The sequence below is a fragment of the Odocoileus virginianus genome, chromosome 11, assembly GCF_023699985.2.
Source record: "Odocoileus virginianus isolate 20LAN1187 ecotype Illinois chromosome 11, Ovbor_1.2, whole genome shotgun sequence".
Classification (NCBI taxonomy): Eukaryota; Metazoa; Chordata; class Mammalia; order Artiodactyla; family Cervidae; genus Odocoileus; species Odocoileus virginianus.
The window spans coordinates 69,385,332-69,396,886 of record NC_069684.1 but is presented as its reverse complement, the minus strand read 5'-3'; the positions used below and the strand labels follow the sequence as shown (position 1 = coordinate 69,396,886).

The following is an 11,555-nucleotide window of genomic DNA, read 5'->3' as shown; positions in this document are numbered from 1 at the left end:
TATCTGGAGCCCAAGAGGATGAGCGGGCCAAGGCGACTGAGGGGAAGGAGATAGAAACCAGAAGGCCAGAAATGAAAGTCTTTCACAAAGAAGGAAGCTTCAGGAATTCCCTGTGGTCCAGAGGTTAGGACTCCATGCTTCTGCTGCAGGGAGCACGGGTTTGATTCCTGGTGGAGAGCCAAGATATTACGGGATGTGTGGCACAGACAAAAAACAAAAACAAAAGAAAATTGTCAGTATCAGTTGTGCCAAATATTGCTGAAAGGTAAAATAAAATGAGAACAAAGAGGACCTGTGGATCTGCCAAATGGGTATAATGGTGACCTTGGCAATGCAGTCTTGGGAGCATAGGGGAGACTGATGCTTGTTTGAAAAGGATGGAAGAGGGGTGTGAGGTGAGAAAGGATGGGCTATCATTGTTTCGAGGAGCATTTCCAGAAAAAGAGAGATGGACAGAGCTCTAGAGATGTGCTCTACAATATGATAGCCACATGTGGCTGTTTTTAAGCATTGTAATTAAAATCAAGTAAAATAAAAAATTCAGTTCCTCACTCACACTAACCACAGTTGAAGTGCTATATAGCCACATGTGTCTTGTGGTTACTGTTGACCAAAGCAGATATGTTTTTATCATTGCAGGACTTGCTGTTGGACAATCTTGCAGTCGAGGATGTGGTGTTAATGAAGGTTTTCAAATTTTATTGTTGCTGTTGGTTGTAGTTGTCTGGGTTGTAGTTAATTTTTTAATGTAATGGATACTAGACACAACGGCAATCACATAGAGATCGGAAGTGTATCTTTCTTCCTGAACCTCTCTTTCTTTCTCTCTCTCCAGCTGTTGGCATGCCCAGGAGACCCATCCATGACTCCTGGTTTTCCTACTCTACATATCCTCCTCTGACAACCTTGCCCATGCTCATGATCACCCTCATTATTATGTTTCCCTTCTGAGTAGCAGATCCACAGTCCACCTACCTGAAAGATAATGTCAACTTAGAATTCCCACAGCAATCTCAAACTCAGTATTGTGCAAAACCAAACCTCCAGCTTCTCCTGGTCCTATTTCTATAGCACCTCCTTGAAACCCACCTACTGGCCCGGGCCAGCAACGGGGGAGTCATCTTGAACTCTTTTCTTCTTCCTCATTCTTTATATGTGGTCACTAAATGGCTAGTTTGATTTGGGAACATTTGTAGAATTGATTCTCTCCTCTCCATCTTCACTGACTTATTTAAACTCTTGCATTGGGGACCATGTGGATTGACCATCAGGATATTCATACCCACCACCCCCTTCTCCCAGGTTAACCTCTCATAGAGAGGATGAAGAAGGGATACATTCAGCTAGAGGAGGTTTGTCTCATGGACCTAAGATGGAGACTGTTGGAGAGTGTCCGGGAAAATCTTTATTCCTGATTAAAAAGGACAGGTATAGCTGCTGCTCCTCTTTCTTTCTCTTCTTCTGCCTTTGGCTGCTGACACCATGACTGTTACCACTTTGCAATCACTGAGGGAAAGGCAAAGAGAATCTTAGTGACCCCAGCCCTGACCAGTGCCAATAACTACCTACCCCTAAATGTCTCAGTATGGAAAAAAATAAACCTTGAGTTAAGCCAGAGGGGATTCTTTTACTTGTGGCCCAAAGCATTCTTGACTGATAGTCCGCTAACTGGTTCCCCTGTTTAAGTCTCACTGCAGTGTTCCATTCTTCACAACCTAGACTAGAATAACCTTTGTAAAATGCAAATTTGATCCTGCTACTTCCCTAATTAAATCCTCTGCTGGCTCTCCACTGTAGAGGATAAAGTTCAGACCCTTTTGCATGGCATGCAGACCTTCCACAATCTCTGGCTGCCTGTTCTTCCAGCCTCGTTCCTTGGCACTGTACATCACAGACACGTTTCCAAGTAAACATGATCTTTCATGTTTTCCTGGCCTGTGCTGTTTCTTCTGCCTGAAATACCTTCTTTTCTTCATCTTCCACCCTCCTCTCTTAGAGCTCTATCTTTTATATCCTTATCCTTAAGGTTCCATTTCCTTACTAATTTTTTTTTTATCACAGTCACATTTTTATTGTCTTTTCTTCTCACCAGACTATGAACATCTCTGTGATTTTTCTTACTCACCTTTGTCTTCCCAATATTGGGTAGAGGAATTGGATTCAGGGAATTGTTTGTAAAATGAATGAATGAATGAATGAGTGCCCTGAACCCGGGGCCTTGATTCTGTCTATCATTGTTTCTCATAATCGCATCGGTTCTCTGAAATTCATCTTCTTCATATGTAAAACAAGGGTAAATGATCTTACCTTTGTCTAGATCATAGGGCCATTTGAAGTTCAAATGAAATTATATGTTTGTATCAGCTCTGTAATTTCAAAAACAGCACTGACCTCAGTGATAGGCAGACACAGATTAAAATCCATGGATCTACTAATTTACAAATTTGAGCAAGTTAGGCAAACTCTCTGAGCCTCAGTTTATCAAACTGGTAGAAAGCTAAATTAGAAAGCACTACTACGAACAAAGCTAGTGGAGGTGATGGAATTCCAGTTGAGCTATTTCAAACTCTGAAAGATGATGCTGTGAAAGTGCTGCACTCAATATGCCAACAAATTTGGAAAACTCAGCAGTGGCCACAGGACTGGAAAAGGTCCGTTTTCATTCCAGTCCCTAAGAAAGGCAATCCCAAAGGATGCTCAAACTACCACACAATTGCACTCATCTCACACACTAGTAAAGTAATGCTCAAAATTCTCCAAGACAGGCTTCAGCAGTACATGAACCGAGAATTTCCAGATGTTCAATCTGGTTTTAGAAAAGGCAGAGGAACCAGAAATCAAGTTGCCAACATCTGCTGGATCATCAAAAAAGCAAGAGAGTTTCAAAAAAACATCTATTTCTGCTTTATTGACTATGCCAAAGCCTTCAACTGTGTGGATCACAATAAACTGTGGAAAATTCTGAAAGAGATGGGAATACCAGACCACCTGACCTGCCTCTTGAGAAACCTGCATGCAGGTCAGGAAGCAACAGTTAGAACTGGACATGGAACAACAGACTGGTTCCAAATAGGAAAAGGAGTACATCAAGGCTGTATATTGTCACCCTGCTTGTTTAACCTATATGCAGAGTACATCATGAGAAATGCTGGGCTGGAAGAAGCACAAGTTGGAGTCAAGATTGCCAGGAGAAATATCAATAACCTCAGATATGCAGATGACACCACCCTTATGGCAGAAAGTGAAGAAGAACTAAAAAGCCTCTTGATGAAAGTGAAAGAGGAGAGTGAAAAAGTTGGCTTAAAGCTTAACATTCAGAAAACTAAGATCATGGCATCTGGTCCCATCACCTCATGGGAAATAGATGGGGAAACAGTGGAAACAGTGTCAGACTTTATTTTTTTGGGCTCCAAAATCACTGCGGATGGTGACTTTAGCCATGAAATTAAAAGACGCTTACTCCTTGGACGGAAAGTTATGACCAACCTAGATAGCATATTAAAAAGCAGAGACATTACTTTACCAACAAAGGTCCGTCTGGTCAAGGCTATGCTTTTTCCAGTGGCCATGTATGGATGTGAGAGTTGGACTCTGAAGAAAGCTGAGAGCTGAAAAATTGATGCTTTTGAACCGTGGTGTCAGAGAAGACTTTTGAGAGTCCCTTGGATTGCAAGGAGATCCAACCAGTCCATCCTGAAGGAGATCAGTCCTGGATGTTCATTGGAAGGACTGATGTTGAAGCTGAAGCTCCAATACTTTGGCCACCTCATGTGAAGAGTTGACTCATTGGAAAAGACCCTGATGCTGGGAGGGATTGGGGGCAGGAGGAGAAGGGGACAACAGAGGATGAGATGGCTGGATGGCATCACCGACTCAATGGGCATGAGTTTGAGTAAACTCCAGGAGTTGGTGATGGACAGGGAGGCCTGGCGTGCTGTGATTCATGGGGTTGCAGAGAGTCAGACACGACTGAGCGACTGACCTGAACTGAACTGAACTGAGAAAGTGAAAGTGAAGTTGCTCAGTCGTGTCCGACTCTTTGTGACCCCATGGACTATAGCCTACCAGGATCCTCAATCCATGGGATTTTCCAGACAAGAATACTGGAGTGGGTTGCCATTGCCTTCTCCAGGGGATATTCCTGACCCAGGGATCAAACCTGGGTCTCCCGCATTGTAGGCAGACATTTTACCATCTGAGCTACCAGAAGGTTGTGTATAAATCTGTGGGACTGTGATGAGGAAAAAATGAGATACCGGGTGTGAGAATTTCTGGCTGATAATTGGGGCTCAGTAAATATTAGCTGAAGTGTAGGTAAGGAGGTCTTCAACCTTGTTGGGATCCCAATTGGGATGCCCAGTTTCTGAAACCAAGCAGGACCCTGTGGGGCTCTTGGGCATTAAAGCCTTTCTGTGTCCCCTTCCCTGAGTTCCAAAGAACTGGTTCAATCAGTTGCTAATCAGGAAAGGGATAGGATGCAGAGATGAGCAGGGAGCAGTCAAGAAAAAACAGTGCAACCTTGGGGCAGTGTTCTGGTTCTACCTCAAGGGATATACCAAACATCTTTGGTCTTCTCTGTGGAACTAAAGTCTCCACCAAATGGAAGATGGTAGCTACTTGATGATACACTCTTCTTTCCATAGAAGGCCACAGTTTGCCTGACACCTGACACTAGATCATCTCTGGATTGAAGAAATGTGAGCCCTTAATAATAGTAATTATTACAGTGGTATTTGCCAAATTGTCATTTTTCTATTCTCGTCGTCTTTCTACACTTCTTGCTTGGAATTCTACTGTAACAAAGAACTGTCCTTTAACTCCACTTCATTATTTATCCAACCATTGATTTATATCAGTATGGCATCATGTTTATTTACTTTACTCTCTGGATTATTGTCCATGACTATCTTTTATTTTGTTGCTCAGCTTACTCCACACTTGGCTACTGAGAGACTCTTAACATTGGCTGTTTTGGCCTTCAGACATTTATTAAAAATATATAAGAAAATCAGGAATACTATAATAAACCCTGTAATTCTGGACTGGAATTGGAGGTATCAGTATGAGCTCATGATTTTTAACATATATACAGATAGATGAGTGCAAACAAAGATATAGATGTGTGTATGTTCATACATATATTTTCTAGTTCTTTTCCTTGAAAGGATCTAGAAGCAATGGGGACATCTAGAACCCAGATCTTAGTTTCTAAATATCACTCTCCAAAAAGATGATCCACTGATACTTGATGAGGAATTCCAGGGTGAAGACAAGGAAGAAACAGATTTGCCTAAAACATCTTATGGTGGTAAAATGTCGGGAAGTACTAAAAAAAATGGTGGGGGCATACCAAAAGGACAGAAAATTTCATGTGAATGTTAGAATTCCAAACAGTAAACATAGAAGAAGGAAAGGTAGAAATAGAAAAACAACAATTTGGCAAGCAGCACAGTAGTAATTGTAATAATTGTTGCAGGCAAGTATCATCAATGGATGCTAAAACTAATGGAAGAAAGTATGATGAGAAATAAGATATCTTATTTGCATCGTCTCAGAGTACTTTTCCCCCGTGTTTCTTTTTCTGACAAGGAGAAATATGGCTCTTTTATACATAATATAGGTTTTATTGTTCAATCTAGTATTATACATAAAGTAACTTCAGAATGCTAATCCATAAACATGAAAAACACATTCATCAAGTAGAATTTGTCACTAACCTTTTGACAGCATAAGGTAAAAATACTTTTTAAAAAGTCAACCTTACTTATATTAGTTCTTTTCTTCCCTATGCCTTTGAGTGTGGTTGTGTTACTCATTTTTAATAAAGCTAGGTTTATCTTTCACTGTTTGTATTCCAATTTGGATCCTTCTACACTCCTCTTCCAAACATACACACACATTCTGGTTGTTATTAGTTTGTTATTTACATAGTACTTTTATGGGTATGTGAAACATTACCATGGTTCTAAAATAAAATCTGAGCTATACAGAAAAGGTAAACTCAGCCAAGTTCCCTACCAACCTCACCCGTACTCCCAACTCTGTTCCCGTTTCCCTGCTTTTACAACAGCTTTCCCACCCAACTTCTGTAGGTATTAATCACACTAGTTTTTGGTTTACCCCTCCTGTGTTTCTTTTTGCACAAATGGGAGACACACATGCATTTTCTTAGAGTTTCTTCTCTCTTGCATGAAAGGCAATGTCTTACAGATAGGAAGACCATTCTGGCTGCTGGGTGGAGAGGGACTGGAGGCAGGCTCGGGCCTGTGAAGAGAATACTTGGGGAACTGCTGCTGGGGGCCAGGAGAGAGGCAGGGGCACCGGGGCAGCTCCAGTGGTAGCAGAAGAGGAGAAAAGACAGCAGGTGTGGGTGATGTTTGGAGGTGATGTTGTCATAATGTGGTGACTGATTACTGACTGTGATGTCATGGATGAGGTTTTGGTTACTGACTGACTGACTGGATGGATGCTAGTGTGGTTCATGGAGACAGAGAACATTTAAAGGGTCAGCTTTGGTGAGAGGTCTCCCAAGCAGGTCTGCGTTTGGACTTGCGAAGTTTGAAATGGAGCAGCTGAGGCATAAAGTACAGAGGGGAGGTCTGAAGAGTAGTTTCTCAAGCTGTGAGTTCTGCCTTGATCTTCTGGACACTCAGGTCAGGAAGCAAGTATGGTAGTGTGGGGGGTGGGATCCAGTGTCTAATTCCAGTGTGACACCAGTGGGGTGTCTTACAGTTTAACCCAAGCCTGGCACTATCCACCCTGAGACAGCATCCAGTTCCACAGGTCGAGGGTTCAGTCCCACAAGACTGCCCTTTGCTTCTGATGCCAGTCCCAAGCCCAGCGCTTCACCCGTGCTTCTGACTGCCTGGCTATAAATCAGAGGTTCCTGTGACTTCTTCCTTAGGTTCCATTCATTTGCTAGAGTGACTCACCTATCTCAGGAAACCAGCTTACTCACTGGATTACTGGTTTACTACAAAGGAGAATAAGGGAAACGAATCAACAAACAGATGAAGCGCTGCATAGGGTGAGGTCTTGTACAAAGGAACTTCTGTCCTCATGGAGTTTGGGGCCTGGCACAGTGGCACTTGGAAGTGTTCTGCTTCACCAACCTGGAAGCTCTCTGAGACTCATCCTCTTGGGTGTTTATGGAGGCTTCATTGCTCAGCCATGACTGATTAAATCCTGGCTAGAGGTAGGGCTAAAAGTTGGCTCCCTAGGTGACAAAGCCCCATCCGTAGGTTCTATAGGGACTTTCCAAAAGTCCCTTCATTAATACAACAAAAGACACCTTTATTGCTCTCATCAAAGGAAATGTTTTAGAAGTTTTATGACAGAAAAGGGGATAAAGACCAAATGAAAATGAAAGTCATTCAATCGCATTTGACTCTTTATGATCCCATGGACTGTGTAGCCTGTGAGGCTCCTCTGTCCAGGGGATTCTCCAGGCAAGAATATTGGAGTGGGTGGAGAAGGAAATGGCAACCCACTCCAGTATTCTTGCCTGGAAAAGCCCATGAACAGAGGAGCCTGGAGGGCTGCAGTCCATGGGGTTACATGACTGAGCAAGTGTGCACGAGGGTGGAGGGAGATGGGTTGGTAGCAATAAACTGGTAGAACTAAAAAAAAAAAACAACAAAAACCATGGAAAGTTTAGAGACGACTAATTCTAGGAGATTTTTAAAAATTACTTTTTAAAAAACAAAGGGTTATTTTCACATTTAGCTACATAGATAAACTGAAAGAAGGATCAGTTAAAGATGTGATTGCTCCTTAAGTGAAATGTCCCACATATATTAATTTTAAGGACTGTGTCTACTCCATTGGAAGTCGCAGACCATGTTTTATTTCTATTCCTGGTAACACAGGACCAATTCTTACAATTCATTGTTGCATAACAAGTAATGAAAAAGTGCTCTTATCAAACTTAAGAAAGGACTAACACCTAAGAATTCTGAGGTTTAAATAATATAGTACACAGTTAGCATGACTGAATCACAGAGAATGTAAATGGAAAATTTTCTGAATATCTGTATTGTTTTAAAGAGAAAAGGAGATGTAACAGAGGCTGATTGGACCTTTCTTGTGATTTACATGATATCTATTTTGGAGACATGACAGATTATTCATATTAATCATTCATTGTTTTACTTGTAATCTCTTTTAAAAGGAAGTGAATCATCCATATATCTGCTGTTTATTATGTTGGAGATATGACTTAAGTTTACAGCAGAAAAAAGATATTGCTTAGGTTAAGAATCTTGATTTTTTATTAAAGAGAAAGATGTGACTTTTCAGCAAAGCAGTCATAAAACAGAAGGAATATGAACAATATAATTAGTTTGACTTTCCCCTCAAGTCCATGGATAACCTTTGCACTATAACTCTTGACTCAATCCAGAATTTTACCCAGGACCAAGAAGTAATGCAGACAAGCTTCTCAGAGCCAGTGCTACTGTGACAAAGTCCATGCACTGGCTTTCCTGGATACTCGCTGGAGAATTCCACAGACTGTCACTTGGAACCTGTACTTCACTTGAGATGATTCTAAGCCTAGCTGGTTGGTTTCTCTCAATAGATTAAATCCAAACAAGAGAAGGAAGTAAAAAACTACCATCAGCAGGAAAACAACAGCAGGAGAGGAAGCAGAAAACTAAAAAGCTGGCACAAAGACATTACTTAGTAGAAGGACAAACAGCTCCTCACCCTGTAAGACATACCTGTATTGTAACACTGGGCAATAAATAAGGTTGATCCTTGTGGCTCCAAGCTACACAGAAAAAGGTAAATAAGTATATTGTATCCAAGAAGTATATGAAACGTATGTACTGAAATGTGTCATCTATTTTATGAGAATTTTAAACTAAGAGTCTTAATACAAAATTTTACATAGTTGATGGTCTAGCAATAAATTCTTAGGTAAATGAAACAACTGGCTATTTAAAACAATACTTTTTTCAAAAAAATAATAAAAAATTAAAAAATAAAAATAAAACAATACTTTTTTCAGATTTCTGAATGGCCAGATTTGGTCCCAAATCCATGCAACGTGAAGAATAGAAAAACTCTCTTAGTTGCTGTCTTAATTACCTCAGTTATTGAGTATAGAGATGTCTCATTGAACTATTCTTGAAAATTAATTTTTGTAAAGTACTTGGACATCTTTTGTGACAATATGAGATAAAACAAAGATGTTATTTAAAAAAAAAAAAAAAGAATATTGGAGTGGGTAGCTGTTCCCTTCTCAAGGATATCTCCCTGACCCAGGGATCAAACTGGGGTCTCCTGCATTGCAGGCGGGTTCTTTACCAGCTGAGCTACCAGGGAAGCCTGAAGACCAAATATAAGTTTTCAATTAAAAATCTCAAGTAGATACTCCAGTCCTATGCAGAAGAACAAAAACAAACAAACCTTGGTAGTCATCCCAACTTCTTCTTGCAAGAGGCTGGCTCCTCAGAGCAGAGTGCCTGCCAGAGGATTTGTTCCAGCCGGTGAGGTCAGAGGCACGGGGCAGTCCCTGCCTCTCAAGGTGGAGGTGGAATGGCAGAAGATTAGGGGCTAGAATTGTGCCTGATTTCCAAGTCTCAATGAAAAAGTCAACTGCCATATCAGTAAACAAAGGATGTTGCAGTCATCAAGCCATCACAGCACAGCCCCCCTGTGGGTGAGCCCCGAGGAAACTCAGGGTGGAAACAGATGCCCATCATCAAACAGTCAGTCACTGCAGCCTCCCCTCCCTCCAGTGAGGTACCCTGAGGCAATCCAGGATGAGAAAGCACAGGATACTGGTCCCAGAAAACTGAGGTGCACAGTGAAGGGATTATTTCAAGGAGCCCAGCTTCTTTTTTTTATTTTTTTATTTTTTTAAATTTTTATTTATTTATTTATTTTTGAGCCCAGCTTCTTGCATCTTCCCATACACAGAAAAGTGCTACCTCCTGGACTTGAGATATGTAGTTTTCTTTAACTAATGGTAATCTTTCGATGTTCCAGCTATCTGGTCTTTGTTGCAAAAACTATGTATCCTGCTTGCTCTCTTTTCTTTTCAGAGCAGTCTCTCTCCTGGGCTTAAGTCTTCAATTTCACCCACCAAATAAAATATAATTCTCACCTTGTGGGTTGGGCAATTTTTTTCAGTCAATAGAAGTCACCCTAAAATGTTAATGATGCCATATTTGAATTCACTTCAACTAGACGATAGTCCCACAGTTCACAAGACCTAGCTGGGGCCTTGGCTCACACAGAAGAGCCCCCACCTGAAAACCAGTGGTGTCATGGGCAGAGGAGGCCAAGCTTCTCCCCTTATCCATGGAGAGGGAGCAATCCGAAGGAGGCCCTGCTGAAACCCTTGGGAAGAATGTAGTGGGGTCCGTGTGAGCGGGAAGCATAGATGCCGCCAGACTCTTGTGTTGAAATTTCTTGAGTAGTCTCTTGGGGCAGATGTTCAGAGCGTGAGTATAGATGGAGGCGAAGGTTTCCTGAGTGTGTTGTAACACAGCAGGAGGCACGGGGGGGAAAGGGCTGGCAGTAGGTGGTGCGCCTCAAGTTAGGTCCCTTGGCCTCTCGCACTCAATCTTCAGTTAGAAACTCAGGCAACAAGAAGAAGCATAACCTTGGTTCCCCTCGGGAATCAGTAAGAGGCCTGGGCTTTGGGGACAGTGAGGGTGCTCCTGGGTGGGCAGCGCGTGGGATGGGAAGGCAGGCAGGCGCGGGGAGGTCCAGAAGCAGCATCACAGATTTGGAGGGAACACGGGGGGATTGGAAGTGGGAGGCCTGATGCAGGAGCTTCCGGAAACTGGACAAGGGCTTTTGACTGTTTGGGGTTGAGGAATTTAGGTGCAGGCTAGGATTAACCCAGTCCTCAAGGGGAAACCCTTTGGCATCTGAATAACATGTGTAGATGATAATAACAATAATATTTACTGAGCACTGTGCTAAGTGTTTTTTACATGTAGTCTATCATTTACTTCTATCCTCATAAGAACCGCAACAGGTTTTGTTATTGCTTCTATGGGATTCAGTCCATTAAAACGTCATTCTTTGTACTCCATTTTAAACTAAGTGGCTTTTGAGCTTTAAAAAAAAATCCATTTCTGATTATTTTGAAATCTGGATACATGGTAAGTGGTGAATAAAGACAATGCTCCAGATAGGCAATGAGCAAGGGTGAATGATGGCTGGGATTTAGAACATCATCTGTTTTTACTCACTTGCATGCTAAGTCAGTGATGGTGATGGTGATGGTGATGGTGGTGATGACTCCTGAAATTCATAGGCCCTCATATCAGAAGGGATTTGGAGTGGTCTTCCAGTATATCTTCTTCAACTAACAAATGCCTGATTCATTCCTGAAAGATGCCTACCTTATTTTACAAAATGCCCCAGGAATCTTGAAACCTCTGTCTTTTCCTAATTTTCAAAAATTACTTAATTTTTGGCTATGCTGGGTTAGGTTAGGGCTGCTGTGCATGGGCTTTCTCTAGTTGCAGCAAGCCAGGGCTACTCTTTGATGGGGAGCGCGGGCTTCCCATTGTGGTGACTTCTCTTGCTGCAAA

At 41.8% G+C, this 11,555-nt stretch overlaps 1 long non-coding RNA gene across 1 annotated transcript; it reads left to right on the top strand.

Moving 5' to 3' along the window:
• The first annotated feature begins 6,458 nt into the window (after window positions 1-6,458).
• LOC110151168 (uncharacterized) lies at window positions 6,459-10,115 on the top strand. The gene is made up of 3 exons (XR_002317970.2): window positions 6,459-6,653; window positions 6,905-7,195; window positions 8,402-10,115. It is a non-coding gene; the product is annotated as an uncharacterized lncRNA (long non-coding RNA).
• The last annotated feature ends 1,440 nt before the right edge of the window (window positions 10,116-11,555 follow it).